This window comes from Ornithodoros turicata, chromosome 1 (assembly GCF_037126465.1).
Source record: "Ornithodoros turicata isolate Travis chromosome 1, ASM3712646v1, whole genome shotgun sequence".
Lineage (NCBI taxonomy): Eukaryota > Metazoa > Arthropoda > Arachnida > Ixodida > Argasidae > Ornithodoros > Ornithodoros turicata.
In genome coordinates, this window is record NC_088201.1 from 98,713,187 (window position 1) to 98,727,303 (window position 14,117).

The window sequence follows — 14,117 nt, forward strand, 5'->3', positions numbered from 1 at the left end:
CATTCAGCGCTCGGTGTCCTCTTTAGCACACTATACCATTTATGGCTATAGTGGTTAAGATTATCGCTTTCCACGCCGACACTGGGAGGCGACACGGGTTGGAATCCTGTCACCGGTTTTGCTGTCTGAGGTTTTCCCTGGGTTTTCCGAAGAATTTCCAGACGAATGTCGGCACAGTTTCCCCTGAAGTCGGCCCAGGACGCATACTAACCCCCCTGTCCCCCACTCCTTGCTGCTGTCCTCTCTCCATCTGACGACGTCTGTACGCCGCTCATAGCCACAGTTGCTTCGTTCATAGCCACAGTCGCTCATAGCCACAGTTGCCACAGTTGCGCTAACACGGAATGAGAAAAGAAATTCGGGCTCCGTTGGGTGGTGTGAGTCCAAACCAAGGAAAATGCCTCCCAAGCTACACCGGCGCGCACACACATCCAAGAACGGAAGCTTGCCATTTTGTTCCATCTCGTAAGTAAACTTGATCGATGGCGCAATGCTGTTTAGAAACGAGTGGAACTCACCAATGTGGTCACTGTTGAGAATCACGAACGTGTCGTCAACGTCGAACTTGACCCGGTGACAAAATCGTTGCATGGCAGTTTCTTCAATATGCTCCATGGCAAGATTAGCTAAAGTGACTGACACGGGGCTACCCATCGGGCAACCTTCGATCTGATTGAGGCAAAACCTCAAAAGAATAACCACTTCTCCAACTGTGAGCGATGTTCGAGCCGCCAGGCTGTCCTGGCGTAGTCGTGCCTCAGCCACCTGTACTGCGGGATCTTTAGAAACGTTGGTGAACAGAGACATCACATCAAAGTATACCATAGCCTCATTTTCGTTATGAACTTGCCTCCGGACCAAGTCTCCGTTCGAGTTGCGAACCGTCAGGCTGTTGCTACCGGTGACCGGAGCTATGAGTTCCACCAAGTATTTGGATAGGTTGTATGTCGGTTACCCAATTAACGAAACAATAGGCCTCAAGGGGCATCCTGGCTTGTGTATCTTGGGGAGACCGTAGAGCTTGGTGGTGGCCCCGTCTGAGGAGAAAAGGCGACGATAGGTAGCATCATCTAGGTGGTCCTTCTTTAAATTACGTAGGCGGTCAACCAACGAGCACCACCTCGATGATGCTACCTATCATCGCCTTTTCTCCAGGATGCCCCGGGGTGGGTTAGTTGGTGGAACAAATAAAAAGGGGAGGTTGACTTCCGCAAGGGAATTCTGCTACAAAAAAAAAAAGAGGAAGTACGAGCGCACCGCAAAAAATTATGAGCAAATTACAAAAAAAGTACGAGCGCCACGACCGCGACCACGCAGAACCGAGCGCGCCGTTCACATCAAAGGATCATAGTATAGAGTTTCTAGTCCAGATTTCACAATGAAATTGACAAGGGCTTTGGAGGCCGCGTCCCTGTACTTAGCGTCCCATACGCCTAAGACCTTCTCTATGCTGAAGTCCCTGCCGTTGAGATGAGGTGCAGGCGTGCTAGCTTAGCACAGTTTGTAGAGCCCTGGACCGGATGCCCCTTGAGGCCTTGTGGGGCGCTGCAGTTCGCCCATGATGCAGTCGCTGCTTATCGAGGGAGATAAAAGCGCCGCGCGATGGGGGGAGAGAGGAATGTTTCTGCCGACAGCTGTCAAGGTAAGCAACGGGATTTGGAGCGGAACGGAGGATCCGCGACACATGATATGTAAGTGGTGCCCTTGTCACTGAGTAAAGAGTGTGTTTGCCTTAGTACCAGATCTCCAACGCGGTAAATGACCTGGCGCCGACCTTTGTTGTACTGGAGAGACTGCTCCAGTCTTGCGACCTCAAGACTCTCTCGTGCCAAACGAATGGCAGTCGAAATTCTATCGCGAAGATCATTAGCATACTTCGCGTACGAACGACTAGGCTGTGCGTGCCGTGTTCGCAGCGTGTTTTCCAGAGGGAACACAATTTCCCGTCCGAAATTAAAATAAGCCGGGGTAAATCCTGTCGACCTATTTTCCGTAGTACGAGTGGCAAAGCCAAGCTCCGTAAGACGGGCGTCCCAATCTTTATGCCTTTCGGTAAAAGATACCAACACCATCTTGATGTTGCGATTAACCCGCTCAGTTATGTTCGCCTGAGGGTGATAAGGGGACGTCTTTACGTGACGTATGCTCAAGGCAGAGCAACTATCGACAAACACCTTACTTGTAAAGTACGAGGCGTTATCCGTGATGAGCTGGTCCGGGAATCCAAACCGGGAAAAAAACGTCCAGCAGTCTGTCCCAGATCCGAGCGGACACCAACGTCCGCAGCGGGTAAAGCTCAACCCACTTCGTGAAGTGATCTGTAACAACTAACAGATACTGGTTACCACGGGGACTTCTGGGATAAGGACCCATTACGTCACATGCGACTATCTGCCAAGGTTTCTGGCTAACAATCGGTTGCAGCAAGCCGGGAGGCTGCCCTCCACGCGGCTTAGACTTCTGACATATCGGACAGCTGCGGGTATACCGCAAAACATCCTGTCTCATGCCTGGCCAAGTCGCGATACGACGCAACTTAGAATAAGTCTTGCTGCCGCTACCGTGACCCGACAATGCAGAATCATGGAAGTATTTGAGGAATGACTTACGTAGCTTCCTTGGAACTACGATCCGAAAGGGGCTATCACCAACCTCCTCGTCGTCCGCCTGGGGAATGTACCGGACCAGGAAACCATCCTCACTCAGCTGATAGGAGTCGTACCTCTCCTCAGCGCCTTCTGTGCCTTCCAGGTTTGACGTTTCCAGCCACCTTGACACACGCTGACAAAGGCCGTCGGTCCTCTGTGCTTCCAGGATGTCGTTCCTGCTTACAATCTGTCCCCACGAGAGCTCCTCCTCCGTGACGGTCCGGTTAACCGCGGCCACAAGCTCCTGCGGAATAACGACGTCCTCAAGGGGCAACGGTGCTCGAGATAGCGCGTCTGCCACCTTAATTGAGGTTTCCTTCCGGTATTCCACCGAGAAGTCATATCGCTGCAACGTTAAACTCCAACGTGCGAGCCGTCCGGCTGGGTTTTTCAACCGCTTTAACCAGGACAGTGCCTGATGGTCAGTTTGAATAGTGAATTTCGCACCATCCAAATACATGTCGAACTTATGTAGTGCGAACATGATTGCTAGGCGCTCCTTCTCCGTCACGCTATAATTGCGTTCGGGAGGCGTCAGCGTACGTCTTGCAAATGCCACGGGCTGGAGTTCACCGTGATGCTCTTGTAACAAGACTGCACCAAGGCCGTAATCGCTCGCATCTGTTTGAAGTACAAATGGGCGATTGAGGTCCGGGAGATACAAGCGGGTAGTTTCCGCAATCGCTTTAGCGAGAGAGGTAAACGCCTGTCCCTGCGCTTGACCCCACGACCATCATGCTCCCTTCCGCAAAAGCCAAGTTAGCGGTTGCGTTAGGTCTGCGCATCGCGGTATAAACTGTCTATAAAAGCCAATCATACCGAGGAAGCGCTGCAAGCTTTTCACATCCGTCGGGCGGGGGTACTCAAGGATAGCCTTTAGCTTGTCCTCGTTCGGCCTGACCGTGCCGGACTCCACCTTGAACCCGAGGAGATCGATGCTGTTGGTCGCCAACCGCATCTTGCGGGGACTGACAGTCAATCCTGCAGCCTGCATGCGTCTTAACACCACTTTCAAATGAGAAAGGTGTTCCTGGAATGTACATGAAAAAATTACTACGTCATCCATGTACGCCATAGCGAAATTGTTTTTCGCATCGCCAAGCACCTCGTCCATCACTCGCTGAAAACTAGCGGGGGAATTTGACAGTCCAAAGGGCAGTCGGACAAATTCAAATAATCCCCTGTGACAGGTAAATGCTGTTTTCTCAACATCATCCGGTGCTATCGGAATCTGCAGGAATCCTCTACTGCAGTCCAAAGTTGTAAACACGTGGGCGGATCCCAACGAATACATAATCGAGTCTATCGAGGGAAAAGGGTATGAATCTCTTACCGTCACCTCGTTCAGTCGGCGGTATCTACGCACAACATTGCCGTTCCATCCTTTTTCGGCGCAAGAACCACCGGAAAAGCCCAAGGGCTGCGAGAAGGTCTCACAGCACCGGTCTCGATCATTTCATCCAGCGCAGCATCGAGGAGCTTGCGCTTATGCACACTCAAAGGCCGAGGATTACATCGCCAGGGCCTTGCGTCGCCGGTTTCTATCCGGTGCTCCAATGCATGGGTTAGACCTGGTCTCTCTGTGAACATACAGGAGAATGGCCGCAATGCTTTAGCGAGCATGCGTCGCTGGTCTGGGCTTCCTGGAAATCGTTTCAGGACGTCCTCCGAAACAGCGGGTACGACCGTCGCTGTTAGGTGTTCTGCTCCGGAAAATAGCTCAACGGACGTAGATTCTCCAGCTCCGGAATCCTGGGTCTCCTCACCAGTCCGGTTCTGCTCCGTTTCCGGCGTCGTCCACTCCATAAATGGGTAGAAGGTAGTACCGCTTGTATGCTGGTAGCCTCCGCGACGTAAGTCCAGGACGGTGAACACACCGGTGATTGTCTGGTTCGTTTGGTCACCGACATAGAATCTGTGGCAGCCTGTGTGTGATGACGAAGACGTGCCTCTGCTGCCACGCGCTACAGCGCTGGCACGGCAGTTCTACCGGCACCGTCCTAGCATGAGGCCCGACCATCTGCGGCTGGGACATTCCATCATCGCCGGTCAGGACTCATGTAGACGAACAACACCTCCTCTACAGACCTGTTGTTTAAGTTCAGATTCAGTTTTGCACTGGTGATGTTCGTCGCGTGGCAGACGGAACGCCTGAGTAAACCTTGTTAGTTTGTTAAGTTAAGTCGCAGTTTCTCTCCTTTCTTTGCCCAGTTATGTCGTCTCCCGACTTTTAGAGTATGTTTGCAAACACATGTTTGTGTTATTTTTGGCCCTCCCGATCGAAGAACACGACAGAAATTTCTGTCGTGACAACAGGATTTTGTGTCGTACAACACGCAGTTCTGTCGTCACTACAGAAATTTCTGCCGTCATGACAGGACTTTTGTCGTAACTACAAAAAAGGATGTAGTTACGACAGGAGCGCCAGTCGTAACGACAAGCAGTGTCGTGTGACGTGCACGTTTGTCGTCACGACAGAATGGAGGGGGGAATAGGAGGTTACAACAGGCAGTTTTGTTGTAACTACAAAAGAGTCTGCAGTAACGACAAGGATGGATACTGTACAACAAGCAGCTTTGTCGTACGACAGACATGTTCCCCGACACTGCAGAGAGTCGATCTCGCTGTGGTGACAGGTCGTGCGATAAACAACATGGGAAAGTGGCACCTAATAAAGAAAACAAGAAAAGGGAAAAAGATCACGATGCGTACAGCTGTTGCGGTTATTATCGCTGTCATTATATTATTATCGATGTTGTTAGACTGTTATTATTGGTAGCTTGGTCGTGTTGTCACATTTGTTCGCTGGTGCCCTGCTACGGGTGCCGGTAACCGCATAGTTTCCGACAATGGTTTGAGAGCGCAGGCTCGCTAGCATCCTCTCTTACCAAATGAAGTTCACTACATCTATGCCTGACTACACTACAAAAAACAAATGAAAAAAGGACAAAGACAGCGAGTACCCAGCGCCAAAAACAGCTCCGCCGATACGACGATACACTTATCGCATTTCGTGCGCGTTACTCTCGCCATGTTCTAAGACAGCCAACCAAGAAATGTAGAGAAAAAAGAAAAAAAATGTGAGCAAGAAACGTTAGCAAAAAGAACAGTTACTTTTTAAGTACAACGAAACAAGGAAAACTTGACACTTGGTTTTCCTGAAAATAGCACGATGGACGTAAGAAATTTTCCAAAATCTCATTCGTTATTTGCTAAAAAAGTTTGTAGGAATTTAATTCTTATTAGTTTAATGTACTGGTCCTTTTTACGTCTCACGCGCACATTAATTCGTAATGCATATTTCCTCTCCGTGTGGCCTCCTATGACGACTAACATAGCCCGCCACCTACACACGTAGTAGGCCTGACTAGAGCACTGCACGGGCCCGGGCCCGACCCGGCCCGCGGGCCGGGCTGGGCTTGTTTTTGGCTGTGTGCTCCGGGCCGGGCCGAGCCCGGGCCGACAAAATACGCCAGCACCGCGGGCCGGGCCGGGCCCAGGCCGTTAAAATACGCCACCACCGCGGGCCGGGCCGGGCCCGGGCCGACAAATATGTTCCCGAGAGTCAGGCCCGGCCGGGCCACGCAGCTAATTCCACACATTGGAGATGCATTAGTTCATATCATCATGCGCTTGCGTCATTCCTGTGCATATTTTGCAAAGACAAGCAAAGGGTACTGCATTATGCATATGATTCGACCCTCTAGAACATCCTCCAAGCCACTTTACATTGCTCCTCACATATTTCACAATCACTTTGGCAAAGCTTGGTGAGAGGGATAGGGACTGGGAGAAGCAGTTTGTCGACAGCATGCTCTATCTCCGCAAAATCTTGACAGTGTAACGATAACGCCCCGTGCGTTCTGGATTTAATTTGGTCTCGTGCGGTTACGGTGTTAAACCGCCATCACTTGTATGTTTGTCTTCTCTCCTTATAAATTTACTTATAAATTTGTTTGATAATCGCCAGAAACGCGTACGTCGCGGCTGGAAATACTAGGCCGGGATCTACTCGCCGGGTCACCGGGCCGGGCCGGGCCGGGCTCTAGTCACTGGGTCACCGGGCCGGGCCGGGCCGCATAAAAATATGAAGGTCCGGGCCCGGGTCGGGCCGGGCCATTTTTCGATGCGCCCGGGCCGGGTCGGGCCCGGAAAAGTCGGCCCGTGCAGTGCTCTAGGCCTGACCCTGATTCTGTTTCTGGGCCGGCCGGCAGTTTCTGAACATGAGGGCGTCATTCTTATTTGTGCCGTTCGGTGCGGTTCGCTTCGTTGAAAAGTTTGCTGTTACCCAGGGAACACATGGTAGTCAACTAGACGTCCAGACCTGTTCTAGCCCTAGACTTTAGGGATAGTGCCCAAACTAGACGTTGACTAGACGTCTAAAAGTCTTACCATTATTTAGACGTCTAAAATTAGTGATTTACTAGACATCTTGTAGACATTTAGTAATTGACGTCTAATTGTAGACGTCTTGTAGCTGGCCTTGTATGTACCACATATTAGAAATCATCAAGATTTTTGTTTTATTAGCTTTTTAAGAGGTCTGAACACATTCACACATCAAATACAGTCACTATATTATAAGAGGTGGTTCTAAGCTTAGCTTTCAGGCTTACAAAACTGAAGTTCAATTGTTACAAAACATATGCAGGAAACTGAAATACTTGATGGCAGAGTTAACATAATTGTGGTGTTCAAGTTGTCTGTGAACCGGCCCTGGTGAGTGAGTCTGTTCGCCTTCTGATCCCTAGATCGCTGGTTCGAACCCGGCCAAAAACAGCAGCAACTTAGTGCCAGGATACAGGTTGCTTAGACATGCCATCTTCCACAAGGGACATTAAATACGGTGTGTTGTGTGGTGAGCTTTCATTGCACATTTAAGGACACTCAGGTGGGCAATCCACAGACCGACTGCTGTGGCGTCGCTCATGATCTCAGTTGTCTCGCAATGTAAACCCCAATTGTTATTAAGTCTTCCATGCTGGTATTTGTCCACAAGAGTCGTCACAAGAAATCTAAAAAATGTAGCCAAATGCAGAAAGAGAACTGGAATTAGGAGGGCCATCCAAAAATAAGTTTCCCGATATTTGTTATTCAAAGGAAACACCACTAGGACAAACTGGATGGTGTAGTAGTTGGGTGTGACATCCCGGCACTGCAGATGTTGGTTAATGGAGTGTCGTTCACCTAATGTGTCAGGCATTCAAGCATGGATGTAATATTTCCGAGTACGTCTGACTATCCTAGTACGGAAGAGTTATCCTACTTTTCGTTAAAGAATAAAAGAGTGAAAGAGTACTTTAGAGAATATCCACTGAGAGTTAACACCTGTTTATACAAAACACTTTACAGGCATTGAAATGGTGTGTCCTCTATACGGGGTCGTGAAAATCTGCACAATGAACAGTACAGTGGGAGATCAGCTATAACACCACGAAACGACGTTTCTTTTCTGAAATTCAGAGAATTGTTAACGGAGACTGGCGGGTCACTGGTACTGCACTCTGATACTAATGAGAACGAATTTCCTTCAGCATGGTCAACGAAAGTTATGCGAGATGGGGGCCACATTTTGCTCGGTAACATTTGTAAAGAGCAACGAATGAATGCAGCTTGCATTTTCCTTCAATGGTATCAAGACGGTCAAGATGAATTTCTTGGAACAATTTTTATTAATGAAACCTGGATGCATTATGCAAGTGCTGAGACAAAATACCATAGGAAGTCATGGTGGGTGCCCGGTGAAAGCATTCTGAAGGAGGTCAAACTCGCGTTTTCGTCTGGAAAGGCTATGCCGACAATGTTTTAGGACTATCATTGTGTGCAACTTGTAGATTATCTCACATGCACAATGACAGTAAATGCAGATGTACTGCGAGATCCTGGGAAAGCGTCAAACTACAATGAAACAAAAATGCACAGGACTTGGAAGGGTGTAGTACAACCACGTCAACGCTGTCTGCACTCGTCTTGAAAGACTCGGGATTTGTTCCAGAAATTCATCTGGAAATTTGCCAAAGAGAGAAAAAGTACACAAGCGAGCGGGTACAACGTTGAAATAGGAAGCATCACCTTGAGCATGAGGAGAATGAAGTATACAGGAGACACACAAACGTGAGTTTCCTTTTCGTGGGCTTCCTGTGTACTTCGTTCTCCTCGTGCTCAAGGTGATGATTCCTACTTCAATGAAAATTTGCCCAATCTGCTGTTCCATCTTCCTCTCAAAGCACCCCTCGGCAGTCCCGAAATTCGCAAGTGATCATGAAACACAAATTGATCAGGTGAAATGCAAAGTGAATGCCTCACAGTTTCAAAAATATACAGCTAAATAAGGTGACTGTGTTAGGGAGTAACGTTGAGCTCTAATCTGTACATAAATTTTTTCAATGTTGTGCTATAGGTTATTATTTTGATCACAGCAGAGGAACTTTTGTTGGATGATCCTCATACATGAAGGAAATTCCTTATTCTCTTACTTTCCATCACACGTGTGTGGAGCAGCAAGTACAATCTGTTTGCAAATGATCATACTGAGGTAATAAAACTGGACTCTGCAACAACCTTCAGAAACTATGCAAGGAATGGACCACATTGACTTTGTCCAATTATATTATGACCAAATGGATAGTATGTAGTCTTTCATGTTATGTGAGCTGTATGCCCATATATTGTAACAAAAGATCAGTCAAATGAAGGCAGTCTGACTGAGGTATGTAGATAATTTAAATAATGTCCATACATATGATGATCCGAGTGTTTTTCGCTCACTGACATGCATATACACTGACAGCATCCACAACTAGAAGTCATTACCAGAATCTAAGTGCTGTGAAGTAATATTTTATTTTACTGAATATATATCTTTTTTTCTTAACGGAAGCCCGCATTTGTTCGGGGCAATGTTTTTTGAACTAGCGTTCCTGATGGCGTTACCGTTGCTGGTAAATGTAAATTCTGTACGAAGTAACTCCCCTGCACCAACACCTTAGCACCAACTGCTACACCAACTTAAAGAAATCAGCAACTAAATTATTGAATCACTGAAACGTCAATAAAAAAGTCGACGACGCCGACGAATCGTGCAGCGCAGCACTCTAAACCATAGCTCCACAAACACAGCAGCACTTTGCACGTACTGTGGGCAGCAGATAGCAGATGTTTGTTTACTGCACATAACATTTTCCCACAAGCTACACAGCTGCAGCAGTAAAATGGAATCTGACGTGACTTAGGGATTTCAGAACCCTTAAAAAAATCTTGAAACTGCCCATGGTATCTCTTTGAAACCACTGAACAGGCAATGTGCTACATATTAGGCACACCTGTAGCTCAGTAGCAAAGGCACTGATAAAATGTTTGCAAAAAGAACAGCGATTTTCAACACATACATCACAAAATACGACACTCGTCGCTGCAACAACGATGGCGATTGCATAATGATAATGATGTTGGTGTAACTTCCGCTGGATTGGCATATGTGTTATTTAACATTTAACCTCCACCACCCAATTATAATGAACGGCCACGGGAATTAAAGATATTACAAAAAATAAGTACTCAATAAGCACGAGCTAAAGCAATGGCAATGACGCCTGCCCGTCTACCCAATCACCATCCATCATCCATCCATCCAACCAGTTCGAACCAGTTCAGTTTCAACGGTTGAAACTTCAAACTTTCCGGACGCGCAACGGGTAGCAGTTGGTGTCTTTGCGGCTGCATTCCACTGGTTGTTATACGAAAATCTTTCGAAGTTCTAATCTCCCGCGCGTTTTGTCTTGCAATTTCTGAGCATAGCGAGAACGTACGCCGTGCTGTCCAGTGATAAAAACTGTTGAGCGCAGCAGAGCTCCCAGAGTACTGTGGTGGACAACGTTTCTTTGTTCTCTGGCTTTCAAGTTTAAGGGGTGAGTTCACCCTTCATTAAAGTATGTGCCTGTTTCTGTGCACCAAATCGCATGTAGTAGAGATGCGTGGCATAATATTGGAATATCGTTTCCTTTATTTCGGCTTCGTATCACCGATTGAAGCATATTGGAAGTGTGGGTTGACCTGACTGCACTTGCATTCAAAGTAGTGATTAACGTTGTATGTTCGGCAGTACAACGTTTCATTAAGTGCCTTGGTTCGTCTTTGTGCTAAAACAAATACGGTATCACTAATTAACCATCGAGATTAACTAGTTTTCGATGACTGTTGAAGTCTTGAGTAAACGAAAGTCGATAGTTACGGTTCGTAGGGCGGACATGCCGGAACATAAATGCTGGTTAGTTCATTGTCATGTCAGCCCGACTTCGGTTGTTCCATTTTTCGCTGGTAGTGAAACTACACACTGAAAATTTTGCGCAAGTACTTTTGTTTGCATATCATGGTTTCATAGCAACTGGGTTTTTCTTTTTATAGGTGCTTGGACTATCTTGCATCGGTGGATATGAAAATAGTGGTAACCTACCCTACGAAACAGCTGTTTGCACATAAGCTTAACAGTTCCCTGTGAGGTGAGGGGAAGCAGTTGTCACTGACGTGTGACTGTGTTGCCCTCCAATGTTCCTGATGTTCGATGTGCCCCCTAATCTTACTCTGGAGGGTGCCTCTTTAAATTTTTTGTCAACAAAGTATTGCAAATATAGTTGGTGGAAGACTCTAACTGCTTTCCATTTACATGGTTGTCTTGTGGTTAACGAAATCGAACTTTTTTTCAGATGCTGTGAAAGTCAGCAGGGAAGTGCGATGTAGAAGAAACGACTGCCAGAAGCTTGCTAAGGAACCGCACAACCTGTGTGGGCAGCAGACAAAATATTCATCAAATGGTACAAAACTAGTATTTTTGTGCTTGGTCGTTTTGAGACATCCTTGGTATTGTATGGAGAACAGCGTGACTATGTCATTCCGTCTTACTTCACCAAACAGCTATCTGGTAATAGTGCAAGATTTGAGTTCCTAAAAGGTTTATTCACTGAAGTCACCTCAGCGCCATACTATAGGTCCCGCAATGTTTAGTCCTTGCATTTATTTGCTGCATTATGCTTTTTAGGTGACTATTAACACAAAAAATATGGAAATTGCTCAGACATTCTACAAATCACAGAGCAACAAGTTTTAAACACCAGATATACGGTGAGTATAATATGGGTAACAGCTTGACTGAAATCTACAATAGGGCCGATGGCAGCAAATCTGCCTGCTAGCGACAGTGGCGGTCTCCTGCGGATGACGTCATGTGAATAAACTTGTATACTACTTGTACGTACTTATAATATTTGATGTGGTGATACAGCTCTTGCTTTGTATTGTCTTTTATAATATACACAGTGTTTATTTTTATCCTGTACAGAAGTTTTGCACCAAAGTTATGAGAGCAGCACAGATGTTTTTTTTAGCGTAATGGAGTGATGGAAGTGCTGCGCCAATCATGGAGTGCTTAGCAGTCGCCTGCTCGACCAGGTAAGGTCGTGTGTCACGAGAAAACGCCTGTCACATTGATGTACTTTCACAGCGAAAGCTGTTACATCCTCATTTCCCTGAGATCCTGGCAGCGTCCGCTAGAGCCCTGTGCAGATAAGGTTTTTAGCATCCGCGTACACGTTATCCGATCCGCACCGTTGCATACACAACCGTTTAGATCCGCAAGTTTCGAAGGACGCGTAAACACAGCCGGAAGAATGTTGGTATAATTTCGGATGCCTCCATGCTCTCATGGAAGGACTCATGGCGACAAGCAAAGGTAAACCTTTCAACAAACGCGATATGGAGAGACTCCTGGAACGCTTCCTCACCGGTGCTCGTGTGGACGCCAAAATGCCTTCTCTCCCGTCTTGGCCGTGCATGGTTAAAGGTGAACCTGGGCATGCGCTCGCTGTCGGTGCGCAATACAAATAAATTGCTAGTAGAAAAATTACAGCATGCGGTATATCCGCATCCGACCTCGAGCCATCCGATCCGCACACCGCAGAAAGTGATAAATTCTCATCCGAATCCGCAAGCATCTTACTGATATTCGCTTCCATCCGCGGATGGTGCAGGGTTCTAGCGTCCACATCAGGTAGTGACGCGCAAACAGATTTTCAGCTGTTGCTGCAATTTGTGTTGTGTAGCTGTAACAGTTCTGTGATTTTTGTACGTGCAGCTTCTTTTCTGTGTCTCTCAGATCAATGTTGATACAGCTTTTGCTCTTATGTGGCCAGACAAGCATCCCGTAAAAGAGTGTGCATAGCCACTAAACAAACTAGTTAGAACTAGCAGGCTACATAATGCTTTCTGACATGTTTTGTTCTATTTTCTAGCCACAGTGAGTCATTGGAGGCAGTGCTGCAGCACCAACAATCACTCGTTGGAAGAAAGGAATGAGGTGGCCATCAACACCCTGCTGCCAGTTCAACACTCCTCAGTCAAAACACAAGACGCCTGCTTGGCGGCAAAGTCAATCCAATTTTAGACAAGAGTTTTGTACCGTAGACTTTGTGTGTGGTTTACTGCGAATAAATGTTTATGCTGAGATCCGTGTTGCTATCAATTATATCACATTTCTGCATGAATGCATGCCAGGACGGTAGCAGGACTAGTCATGGTCTAAAGTAGGTCTAAAGGTGGCTAAAGTAAGGTACAGGAAATGTATAACCCTAGACCTGTCGCCTGAATGGAGGGATAAAATTGGTCTAGCTGTAGACTTCATGTCTAATACATGGTTAAGTGTCTGACCCTGTTCCAGACATCCAGGTCAAAAGAATGTCTAAATCACGGCTAGGTACATAGACATCGGATGTCTAGGGCTAGATGGCTAGGTGGCGTAACGTTAGACGTGTTATTTGACGTCTAGTGGACGGATACTAGACATTTGGTCTAATTGCCTAGACATTCTATAGACATTCCTTATCTCTTTTTTTAGACGTCATTTAGACGTTTACTAGCCCACCATGTGCTCCCTGGGTATGTTCCTATTTAGTCAATGTGAGAACGAATCGGAAAAGTATGTCGTTGAGCGCAATATCATTGTGAACTTCCACGGTATAAATGGCTACGACGAACGAAAGTTTATCGGGGCATTTTGGAATGCGACGAGGCGACACATGCTACACGACAAGTAAGGTGGTTTCGACAGGTCATTTTCAATAAGTTTTCTTACGTCTTTGTCGTAAAAACATTCCAGAAACAAGGCAGGATGAATGAACGGCGCTGAAGCGGGCGTAAAGTGAATCGCGAGCCACTTGCAGAAGGAAAAAAGGTAAGAACCGGCACTTCTATTGGGCCACGAAATCATTTATTTTGTAGTGTTTGTTTAGTATTTAGTTCTAGTGACTGATTAGAAGTGAATTACGGTCACAGAGTTCGCATGTCGCACAGTGTACACCAGTGTTCGCTGGTCGAAACTTGTCGTCTTTGCGGCTTTTAGGCAAGGCAGGACAAACAAGCACTTCACGATGGCATGCAGAAGACCGCATACTTTTAGTGCCCCTGGATTCCGCGAATTCA

At 46.9% G+C, this 14,117-nt stretch overlaps 1 long non-coding RNA gene across 2 annotated transcripts; it reads left to right on the forward strand.

Moving 5' to 3' along the window:
* Positions 1–10,061: 10,061 nt before the first annotated feature.
* Positions 10,062–13,143, forward strand: LOC135378504 (uncharacterized). Of its 2 annotated transcripts, XR_010418425.1 has the most exons (5): positions 10,062–10,555; positions 11,052–11,146; positions 11,351–11,458; positions 11,983–12,092; positions 12,932–13,143. It is a non-coding gene; the product is annotated as an uncharacterized LOC135378504 (long non-coding RNA). The 2 variants fall into 2 exon arrangements; XR_010418424.1 differs by having other exon boundaries at positions 11,351–12,092.
* The last annotated feature ends 974 nt before the right edge of the window (positions 13,144–14,117 follow it).